Source organism: Salvelinus namaycush, unplaced genomic scaffold (genome assembly GCF_016432855.1).
Source record: "Salvelinus namaycush isolate Seneca unplaced genomic scaffold, SaNama_1.0 Scaffold996, whole genome shotgun sequence".
Taxonomy (NCBI): Eukaryota; Metazoa; Chordata; class Actinopteri; order Salmoniformes; family Salmonidae; genus Salvelinus; species Salvelinus namaycush.
This window is the reverse complement of record NW_024061748.1, coordinates 70,275-82,559: the sequence shown is the minus strand read 5'-3', so window position 1 is coordinate 82,559 and position 12,285 is coordinate 70,275. Positions and strand designations below refer to the sequence as shown.

Below are 12,285 nucleotides of genomic sequence, written 5' to 3'. Positions count from 1 at the left end.
ACTAATAGGAGATGGCATTGTGATGCAGAACAATGGGCTGGGAATAGAACGTTCGGAAAGCCAGTTGGTGCCACGGTGCTCAGTAGAACTAATAGGAGATGGCATTGTGATGCAGAACAATGGGCTGGGAATAGAACGTTCGGAACGCGAGTTGGTGCCACGGTGCTCAGTAGAACTAATAGGAGATGGCATTGTGATGCAGAACAATGGGCTGGGAATAGAACGTTCGGAACGCGAGTTGGTGCCACGGTGCTCAGTAGAACTAATAGGAGATGGCAGGGTGAAAAATGACCTGAAATAAGGCCTGTTTTTTCACGATTACTTCAAAACTAAAGCAAGCAACTGGGACATATGGTAATATTATGAAACTGGGCTCCACGACGGATGCAATGAACTCATTTTTACCAGAAAAAAGCGTTGTTAAAAATGTCATTTGTCCAGCCTAATAAAGCCATCCCGAGTACAGATGACACCAGTAATGTCAGAGTTTTCAGTTAAGCTGAAAGATAGCTTTGCAACATGATTTGATGAGTTTAGTCTCCCCACAAAGGTGATGCAGTTTGTTAGGGATCCTTTCTATACCGATGCGACGAGGAGACTTCTCTGCGAATGCTAAGGTGCCAATGTCACATGACAAGGGTTCCCTCTACCTAGAGTTCGGAGACGTGCAAACATCTTATCTGAGGCAGGCACTTCAGTCTGTGGGCTGTGCAACGTTTTGGACTGAGCATATTATTGCAGAATAATTCCTAAACAGACACGTGTAAATCCAGCTCTCTCACATGAAAACAAACACTGTTTCTTCCTGTCAAATGTGAATCTTCATACCGGCGGGTTGCACTTTTCTGCTCTCTCCCAAAGTGCAATTTCTTCCATTCGAAGGGAAACACTTGTGTGTTTTTTATGTTCAAAATAAATTGTGTAAGACAGGAAAGAATGAAATTAAATAAATACAGAATGGAATGTGATGCTGGTCAGCTGACATATGCCATGCATAAAAGGTTTCCTATGTGTAAATAAAAATCAAAAACAAAGCTATGTATGAAGAATGTAATGCAGGTCAACTGTGTTATAAGTAGGCCAAAAAAGTGGTTCATACCGGTCTTAGGAAAAGCAATCGCATGTAAAAAATGTCTGGTCCCCAGTAAATAACCTTTTTCAAATCTGCCAACTGTAAGAATATAGTTGAATAGCCCTGATCTAGGTTAATACGCTAGGGCTATAATAACTGGGGAGTTAGGCTGATAGACAATTTAAAGGGGGATCAACGATCGACTGTGGCCATCATTCAAGTTCTCTTACTGTGGGTTTGGGGCTGGAAGACACAGACACGGTCTCCGCATCTTCTTTCAAGTTGGAATCTGATCCATCCGTGTCCATGCTGTTCTGAAAGGGTTGGGAGTTGTCATTCTGCAACGCGTCAATGAGCTGAAATCAGTCAAACAAGGCAAACAAAATAAACCTACGCGGCACAGAAATACTTAAATACTATTAGCTCCTTTAAAGTTGAGGTACAATCCAACAAAAATTACCATAAAACACGACAAGTAACCAAGCACGGACACACTAATAGCCAAAAACATTCACACAAATATTAAATACAACAATATTCCTAAAGAATAATGTGTGTGTAGATTGTGTGTGTTCGAGTGTGAGAGTGGACATGTTTAACTATACTTGTGGGGACCAGAAGTCCACGCAAGAATAGCAAACTGACAACCATTGGACCAACTGGGGACATCTGCAGGTCCAGACAAGGAATAAGGCTGTTTCTAGGGGTTTAGGGTTACAATTAGCATTAGAATACAATGACTTACACAAACAATACAACTAAAGAATAATGTGGGTGTTACAATCAGCATTAGAATACAATGACTTACACAAACAATACAACTAAAGAATAATGTGGGTGTTACAATCAGCATTAGAATACAATGACTTACACAAACAATACAACTAAAGAATAATGTGGGTGTTACAATCAGCATTAGAATACAATGACTTACACAAACAATACAACTAAAGAATAATGTGGGTGTTAGAATCAGCATTAGAATACAATGACTTACACAAACAATACAACTAAAGAATAATGTGGGTGTTACAATCAGCATTAGAATACAATGACTTACACAAACAATACAACTAAAGAATAATGTGGGTGTTACAATCAGCATTAGAATACAATGACTTACACAAACAATACAACTAAAGAATAATGTGGGTGTTACAATCAGCATTAGAATACAATGACTTACACAAACAATACAACTAAAGAATAATGTGGGTGTTACAATCAGCATTAGAATACAATGACTTACACAAACAATACAACTAAAGAATAATGTGGGTGTTAGAATCAGCATTAGAATACAATGACTTACACAAACAATACAACTAAAGAATAATGTGGGTGTTAGAATCAGCATTAGAATACAATGACTTACACAAACAATACAACTAAAGAATAATGTGGGTGTAGATTGTGTGTGTTAGTGTCACAGACTGTGTCTGTGTACCATTTCACAGTCCCTAATGTGCCATGAGATGTTGTTTTATACATTTTTTGAAAGATAATTTTGCTTAAATTTAAAAAAAAATCCCAGCAGAAATAAATCTGATATTTAGTAACAAAATGAGCCCTTGGTCAATATTATCCAATGGGAGAATCTCTTTTCTTATAGCCCTGCCCATTAAGTGCTGTCAATCAATATCAGTAACATACCAGTTACTGCCAATCAGAGCTGCTAACAGGGGTACAAGGGTCTGTCTGCCCGCCTATTGGCTCTTTCGCCGCAGATAGACCACACTGCCTGAACATGCTTTGGCTAAACTCAGCTGTGACTTAAAAAACAATGGACTCAGCTTTGACTATCATAAACTTTATCCGATCAACATTTATCCTTCAACATGGCTCGTTTTGTAGTCTGCTGAGCATCATGATCTACTTTTACATAATGATGTTAGGTAGCTAAGTAAGGGTAGGCCTAATGCTCTCAAGAGAGTATGAGAGTTTAGGGAGGAGATCATTGCATTTCTCTGCAATTGCCGCCACAACAAACCCAACACATACTAGTGTAAATGCTTGATGAGGAGTTTGTAGCTGAGGTTTGTTTATTGAGTGGCATCAATCACTTGGACTTAATTTGGGACTACAGAGGAGGGATAAAACAGTTATTGACATGATTGACTGCTTTTCTTTTTTCCTCTGATATGAGCCCCCCCAAAACCTTTTCCCTACAGTGGGTAACTATAGAAGGCTAGGCTGGACAATAGAAAAGGTCAAGGAAGAAAAATGGCAAGCAAACGTTGGCTAAGCTGGGGAGGCAGGTAGCCCAGTGGTTAGAGTGTTGGACTAGTAACCGAAAGGTTGCAAGATTGAATCCCTGAGCTGACTAGGTAAAAATATGTCGTTCTGCCCCCTGAACAAGGCAATTAACCCACTAGGCCGTCATTGAAAATAAGAATTTGTTCTTAACTGACTTGACGAGTTAAATAAAAGTTTAAAAAGTTGTTTTAAATACCAATAAGCTGGAGCACTAGCGCCAGCCCACAGCAAATGAATGGAATCAAACACTCGCAAAGCCCGTTTTGACTGGAGTGAAGCTTGGAGATCAATGTCACCTAAATGGCACCAAAAAAATGTATCCCTTTTTATTTTACCACTACAATCTGTTCTTAGGACGAAACTGAAAAATAACAACCCGTGTAGAAAGTAAACAGCTGCACCTCGATGGTGCCAGGTGTGCTTATGTCTGCATAACGAGGAAGGAAGAAAAACATTGATATTTCTGGCTAGCGGTCAATGATATACACATTGTAACTTTGCAACAAGATTTGATGATTTTAGTCTCCCCACAAAGGTGATGCAGTTTGTTAGGGACCCTTTCTATACTGATGCAGTTTGTTAGGGACCCTTTCTATACTGATGCAGTTTGTTAGGGACCCTTTCTATACTGATGCAGTTTGTTAGGGACCCTTTCTATACTGATGCAGTTTGCTAGGGACCCTTTCTATACTGATGCAGTTTGTTAGGGACCCTTTCTATACTGATGCAGTTTGCTAGGGACCCTTTCTATACTGATGCAGTTTGCTAGGGACCCTTTCTATACTGATGCAGTTTGCTAGGGACCCTTTCTATACTGATGCAGTTTGTTAGGGACCCTTTCTATACTGATGCAGTTTGCTAGGGACCCTTTCTATACTGATGCGGGGCGAGACGTGTCTGCAAAAGCTGACTTATTTTATTTAGTATATATTTTCTTAACTCTATTTCTTGAACTGCATTGTTGGTTAAGGGCTTGTAAGTAAGCACCTGTTTTATTCGGCGCATGTGACAAATAAAACTTGATGTTGATTCGCACGGGACTAGTACTTTCAGGAGACCAAAAAACATGAGGTTATTCTGGTTGGAATTAAAGATGACCGACATGGCAGATTTAGACAGGACAAAAATTACATATATGTTGTTTTGTGCTCGGGCACATAATTACATTACCCGACCTCTCCCCGTAAATCAACTTGTCGTCCTTAGCAGACACAAAAATACAAACATTAGGAGTTATTGTATTGTGCTAGTCAATTATTACAGAGAACAATCACTTTATGGAGCCCCTGTCCTGCTATCAGCCTGTGATGTGTGTGTTGTAAAGTGCCTTTCTGATGGGCACAACGGCAGTAGGTAGTATACGGTGATATTGAAGCCCGGTGGGTTACCGGCTTCAATATCCCTGTGTACTACCTACTGCTGTTTTGCCTTTGAGCAAGGGACTTCCCCCCTAAGTGCTCTGCTCTGCCACAGCCCCTGTTCTGATCCCAGTCTGTGACCAACAGGCAAAATAGTCACAGACATCTCTGCACTAAGAGACTGTTTTTGTAGAAACTGACACACCCCTGGATGCTGAAACATAATCAACATTTTTAAAACACTGAAAAATCCCCTCAAATCAAAAAACGTGATCTAATGCATTGTATACATCTGGGGACCTACTGTATAAGAAAGCACACAGGAAATGCCTGGTGTAGCGTTTAGTTTTGAACATCCTATTCTGGTCAGATGCAGGACTGAACTTTTCAGGAGAAGAGCAAATCCCTCATGAGTTGGGCTACTAAATGAGCCCACAAGAGCCTAACTACTGAGTTCTTATTGCTAATGTTTTTATTTCATATATTTGAATGTATTGCATATTTAGTTAACTTTTGATGTATGTAACAAGTGCACTGCATTCCAGTGCAATTGATGTTAGACTATAAATGTGTGTTTGTGAAAGTGAAATAGTAAATGTGATAATAGAAGAAAAAAAACTCATATTGATCTCTGACTTTAGTAAAGTTCTTACCAGGTTTTGGGCTGGACGACAATTCAGTTTTGATGACCTGAATTAAGTGAACCAAGACAACAATTAGACATCAATTACATCTTAGTAGTTAAGAGACACTGTCTGCATCACAACATATTGCATGACAGGGTAGTGAATTGCTCATCCTCCCGGCTCTTCCAAGGCACAAGTGTGGCTCATCGTTTGCTTGTATGGCCTTCATTTTGAGATTGAGTCTTTAGTGATCATCATTAACGAGTCTCCCAAGGGAGGAGTCTTCTTCAGATGCATCAATGCTGCATAGAAACATAACATGTCACAGTTTAATGAAGATATTGCAGCACAGGGTTTCTATTTCAGAAAAGGGGCAGAAAAGTCCCTAACGCGTTGTTTAAAAAAGGAGTGCAGATGCTCTGATAGCGAACCAGTTGGTTTGAAGACTAATATTGTTCCTTACTGTTTAGGTCAGGGACAAGGTCAAATTAGTATCTGGGCCTGAGATAGGCCAACAGTGCATATTGTGCCACCAACCATTTAAATGTCTGTCTCCATTTTAATGTTGTTGCTTTTTTTAGATCTCAAAAGGCAGAAATATGTTTATTTTGTTCTCATCAATCCTACTTACCACCATGTTCTTCCTTTCCATTGGAAATCGAAAAGAAACACCTTTGCAGAATCATTGTACTGATCAGCTCGGACCTCGCCCTCCTGTTGTGTAAGCAGTTCACCTCGGTACTCCACAACAAAGTCTCCTTTGGATATGAATTCAGTGGCAAAAACTCCCCGTCCTTAGCAGACACAAAATACAAACATTAGGAGATATTGCATTGTGCTTGTCAATTATTACAGAGAATAATCACTGTCTGGAGGTCCACTCCGGTCACATGATCACCCCATTCAACTTGCCAAGCTTCTCCAAAAACAACTGTTCTCATAAAATGACCTCACACTGTCTAAAAGTGATCTCACACATATCACTGCCAATCAAAATGAGGTTCAGGTGTGCAGCAGGGGGTTTAGGGAGGGGGATGCGCTGCTCTGTCTTTCAAGAGGCTAGATTCAGTTGTCACTCTAACTTTGTCTTCTAAACCAATGATTGGTTTTCAAGGTGGGCCTTTTCAGGTGGAAGGAGATTTCAGATGGAGCATCGTGTGACTGTACCTTTAAGAATCCTATGACCATAATACAAAGACATGGCTATTCCTTTAAACCTTTTTTCCTGGGTGACTGTGCCCATATATCCCAATTCACTGTTTCCCACTAACCTCTAAAATGTACATCTGATTCATCTAATTCATAGCTGTCATATTTAGGACTGTCAGAAATATATTCAATCTTCACCTTACCTTTAAAGATATTGATAAAACGCTGGTAAAGTACTGGTTTATCAATGTTTGATCTGATGTGATGCTCTGCATCCTCCATGGGCCGGAGTCGCCTGGAAGATCTCTCCGTCAGGCCAACTCAAATCCTTAATCTGTGGAATAAAGCAGACATTATAAACTGGGTAGTTTGGGTCCTGGATGTTGATTGGCTGAAACTGTGGTATATGTAAGAAATAAGGCACCTCGGGGGTTTGTGGTATATGGCCAATATACCAAGGCTAAGGGCTGTAACCAGGCAGGCACTCCGCGTTGCCTCTTACGTAAGAACAGTCCTCAACCTTTCCTTGTGCTTTACTGCTCAACTATACCAAGGCTGTCAGACAATCAACATTCATGGCTTAACCTACAATTTATAAGAGACATAATGTATGTTTGTTAGATGACTACAAAACAAGCACGTTAGAAGCAGTAAAAAATTCCATATGTGACTTTCCCTCTTCCACTCTGCTATGAGATGCAAGGTGGGGTGCACAACACCTGGTTTCCAGCCAGCCAACTTTAGCTCGCTAAACTAACACCATCTAATGTTATCAAACTGCTACCTACTCAAGTTCATCTATGGGGATCACGTGTCCCATTTAGCTGTCTATGCATGTTACTTATAACCACACTGATAGAATTGACTGAAATAGCCATAAAATATCAGTCTCTTTATCAACAGTTATGTTAACTAATCAAGCTACCCGCCCAAATGTCAACCAAATTGTCTCACTAGTGCATTAGCTAGATAGTGAGCGAACATTAGCACTAGCAACAAACAAGCTAACTAGGCTAACATAGTTCATAAACCAATACAACGATTTATGGTGGTGGAATTGTACTACAGCATGAAAATAACTTTCCATATCATTTCAATTGTTGAAAATATGATATTGCTCACCTTTCTTTTCGGAACAGCGGGGACCTGCAGATGGGCCGCCCCGTGTTAACGGACGAGCTTCTCCAGATGAAAGTGATTTTCCCTCTCTGGCTCTGCGCGGTAAAGTGGAGTGGGGGAGGGGCAATCACAACGTGGGGACAGAGATAGTCATATAGGGGACGTGTCACCACAGTGGTGTGTGTGCATCTGTCAAGGCCATGGAATCCTATACAATCGACATGACTGATGTTGATATTTCAGTTGTGTAGTAAATATTCTATAGACCTAAGAAATAGGCTAATACATTGCAAAATGAATGCATTTCCCTAGGCCTATAGGTCATAGGAAACTTCAAGACACCAAAATGTACATGTTAAGGATTCAGAAATTGTATTGATTGATCCAGAAACACATAGGAATAAGGTGAATAGGCCTTGGCTATTTTCTGACATAGGAAGGGCTGGCTTACCTGGGCTATTGCCCCTGGGCCCCGGAGAAATAAAACATTATACACTATGTAGTATATATTTATGTTTTACTGCAACCGCCAACCACAGGGGGATTCAGGAGCCCACTCTCAATGAGCGTAGAGGCCTGCTGCTGCGGACACTTTGTTATTTGTCAGATGGGGAGGAGAGGAGGTAGGGGGGCCACTTGTTTAATTAATTGATTAATAAAAATATATAAACTGCATAATAAATAAATGTGACTAGTAAAATGTGTGATTCAGGAGCTGGGACCAAGCCCGTAGGGGGCCCAAGGGGCAAAACAAATACAAAATAAATACTTTTTACATTTTTTTATTTTTTTTTATCCAACCACAGGAGCCTGCACTCCTTGTTTTCCTTTTGTATAGTTGTGTTTAGTGGGTCAGGACGTGAGCTGGGTGGGCAGTCTGTGTTGTTTGTTCTATGTTAAGTGTCAGGTTTAATTGACCTTGTATGGCTCTCAATCAGAGGCAGGTGTTTTACGTTTTCCTCTGATTGAGAACCATATATAGGAAGGTTGTTTCACATTGTTTGTTGTGGGTGGTTGTCTTCCGTGTTTGTGTCTGTGCACCACACGGGACTGTTTCGTTTGTTCGTTCTTTTGTGTAGTCTGTACCTGTTCATGCGTTCTTCGTGTATATGTAAGTTCTCTAGTTCAGGTCTGTCTACATCGTTTATTTGTTTTGTAGTTTGTTGAAGTATTTTCGTGTTTCGTCTTTACTTTAATAAATATCATTATGTCATATAACAACGCTGCGCTTTGGTCCAATCCCTACTCCTCCTCTTCGGACGAAGAGGAGGAGAACGATCGTTACACTGTCGGTCTCAGAGGTTGCTATTGACATCAACTCTATCTCTACTATAGCAAGCACACAGCCAGGTCGCCTGTTAGTCCTTATAATTGAATTCAATCGACTAGAGCCCCAAGAGGTTTCCCGCATCATGAGTGTGGTAACCATGGACCCGAGCAGCTACACACTGAAACCACTGGAGACCGTTGTGCGTTTGGTGAAAGCCCCAAACTTCCTGGCCTCTCCGAACAGCACATTCGCTGAGTACATGACGGATAACATAATCAGAGCCTCGGCCACCAACAGTTCCATCTCGGCCGACGCCACTGTCGTGATATCGCAGGCTCACATGAGAGTTACGCTGTTCAGACAACAGAGAGACACGAGTCGCCTACTCGCTGGCTTTGTGTACAAGATGCTGGTGCCGGACGAAGTGGTTCCCACAGGTACGAGGTTCTGCAGGCGCTACAGGATCACGGACCAGCACGAGGCGCAGCAGGGCACCTACGACACAATCAGCAACGGAGTGCAGACTAGAGAGTACAGCCAAGTGTTCCAACATAGGTCCAAGGTGGTCACGATGCAATTCGGAAGCCTCCTGAGCGTTACAGTGCCTTCGGTGGCCATGGATCTGATCAGAAGAGAGTTGGACAGGGTCAGCACTTCCTGGGAGCTAACTAGGACCATTGAGGTGCTCAGATATTGTTCAGCTCAACCCACCTTGACAGACAGAATCGCACAAAGGACAAAGAGCTCTAGTCGAGCTGAGAAATTGGACTCTGTATTGGTGATGGCTGAACTCATGTGCGGTATGATCAACATACAGCCCGACTATTTTGTTTGCGCCCTAGAAAACGCTCGGAGGATACTAGGGAGCGATAAGCCCGAAGTCATGATCGTGGGTGACACGCTGTTCCGTGTCATCTCCCAGAGAAGCTCCAATGGCATAATATCGTCTCAGATCGTCAGCGAGGACACCAAGATCACCCCTGTTATGCTGGTGAATGAGGACCCAAAAGCGACTTAACAGAAACAGAGTCTTTATTCCAGTCTTAAACAAAAACGATACTCCTGGATATTATCTTAGGTAAATACAAAACAGGAAAACTGAAATCCTCTCGTCAGTAGAGAGGAACGACTGGAGACGCGACCACAGACTGCAGGTCGCTTCGGGAAGGCACAGGCCGTAGCTGACATAGACACCTGCTCACACGCAGCATCTGAAGAAGGCAAAAACACGACAGGGCGGAACAAGGACACAGAACAGCAAACATCAAACAGGGATCCGACAAGGACAGAAGCGGAAAACAGAGGGAGAAATAGGGACTCTAATCAGAGGGCAAAATAGGGGACAGGTGTGAAAGAGTAAATGAGGTAGTTAGGAGAATGAGGAACAGCTGGGAGCAGGAACGGAACGATAGAGAGAGAGAGCGAGAGAGGGAGAGAGGGAGGGGGAGAGAGAGGGATAGAAAGAGGGAAAGAACCTAATAAGACCAGCAGAGGGAAACGAATAGAAGGGAAGCACAGGGACAAGACATGATAATCAATGACAAAACATGACAGTACCCCCCCACTCACCGAGCGCCTCCTGGCGCACTCGAGGAGGAACCCTGGCGGCAACGGAGGAAATCATCAATCAACGAACGGTCCAGCACGTCCCGAGATGGAACCCAACTCCTCTCCTCAGGACCGTAACCCTCCCAATCCACTAAGTACTGGTGACCACGTCCCCGAGAACGCATGTCCATGATCTTCCGTACCTTGTAAATAGGTGCGCCCTCGACAAGGACGGGGGGGGGGGGAGGGAAGACGAACGGGGGCGCGAAGAAAAGGCTTGACACAGGAGACATGGAAGACAGGGTGGACGCGACGAAGATGTCGCGGAAGAAGCAGTCGCACAGCGACAGGATTGACGACCTGAGAGACACGGAACGGACCAATGAACCGCGGAGTCAACTTGCGAGAAGCTGTCGTAAGGGGAAGGTTACGAGTGGAAAGCCACACTCTCTGACCGCGACAATACCTAGGACTCTTAATCCTACGTTTATTGGCGGCTCTCACAGTCTGCGCCCTGTAACGGCAAAGTGCAGACCTGACCCTCCTCCAGGTGCGCTCACAACGTTGGACAAAAACCTGAGCGGAGGGAACGCTGGACTCGGCGAGCTGGGACGAGAACAGAGGAGGCTGGTACCCAAGACTACTCTGAAACGGAGATAGCCCGGTAGCAGACGAAGGAAGCGAGTTGTGAGCGTATTCTGCCCAGGGGAGCTGTTCTGCCCAAGACGCAGGGTTACGAAAAGAAAGGCTGCGTAATATGCGACCAATCGTCTGATTGGCCCTTTCTGCTTGACCATTAGACTGGGGATGAAACCCGGAAGAGAGACTGACGGAAGCACCAATCAAACGACAGAACTCCCTCCAAAACTGTGACGTGAATTGCGGGCCTCTGTCTGAAACGGCGTCTAACGGGAGGCCATGAATTCTGAACACATTCTCAATGATGATTTGTGCCGTCTCCTTAGCGGAAGGAAGCTTAGCGAGGGGAATGAAATGTGCCGCCTTAGAGAACCTATCGACAACCGTAAGAATCACAGTCTTCCCCGCAGACGAAGGCAGACCGGTAATAAAGTCTAAGGCGATGTGAGACCATGGTCGAGAAGGAATGGGAAGCGGTCTGAGACGACCGGCAGGAGGAGAGTTACCTGACTTAGTCTGCGCGCAGTCCGAACAAGCAGCCACGAAACGGCGCGTGTCACGCTCCTGAGTAGGCCACCAAAACCGCTGGCGAATAGAAGCAAGCGTACCCCGAACGCCGGGGTGGCCAGCTAACTTGGCAGAGTGAGCCCACTGAAGAACAGCCAGACGAGTAGAGACAGGAACGAACAGAAGGTTACTAGGACAAGCGCGCGGCGACGCAGTGTGAGTGAGTGCTTGCTTTACCTGTCTCTCAATTCCCCAGACAGTCAACCCGACAACACGCCCCTCAGGGAGAATCCCCTCGGGGTCGGTAGAAGCCACAGAAGAACCAAAGAGACGGGATAAGGCATCAGGCTTGGTGTTCTTATTTCCCGGGCGATAAGAAATCACGAACTCGAAACGAGCGAAAAACAACGCCCAACGAGCTTGACGTGCATTAAGTCGTTTGGCAGAACGGATGTACTCAAGGTTCTTATGGTCAGTCCAAACGACAAAAGGGACGGTCGCCCCCTCCAACCACTGTCGCCATTCGCCTAGGGCTAAGCGGATGGCGAGCAGTTCGCGGTTACCCACATCATAGTTGCGTTCCGATGGCGACAGGCGATGAGAAAAATAAGCGCAAGGATGGACCTTATCGTCAGAATGGAAGCGCTGGGACAGAATGGCTCCCACGCCCACCTCTGAAGCGTCAACCTCGACAATAAATTGTTTAGTGACGTCAGGAGTAACAAGGATAGGAGCGGATGT

At 43.8% G+C, this 12,285-nt stretch overlaps 1 long non-coding RNA gene across 1 annotated transcript; it reads right to left on the bottom strand.

The window, feature by feature from the left end:
- Positions 1-5,500: 5,500 nt before the first annotated feature.
- Positions 5,501-6,816, bottom strand: LOC120043677. The gene is made up of 3 exons (XR_005476497.1): positions 6,665-6,816; positions 5,944-6,106; positions 5,501-5,614 (listed from the first exon to the last, which is right to left on the bottom strand). It is a non-coding gene; the product is annotated as an uncharacterized LOC120043677 (long non-coding RNA).
- Between the last annotated feature and the right edge of the window lie 5,469 nt (positions 6,817-12,285).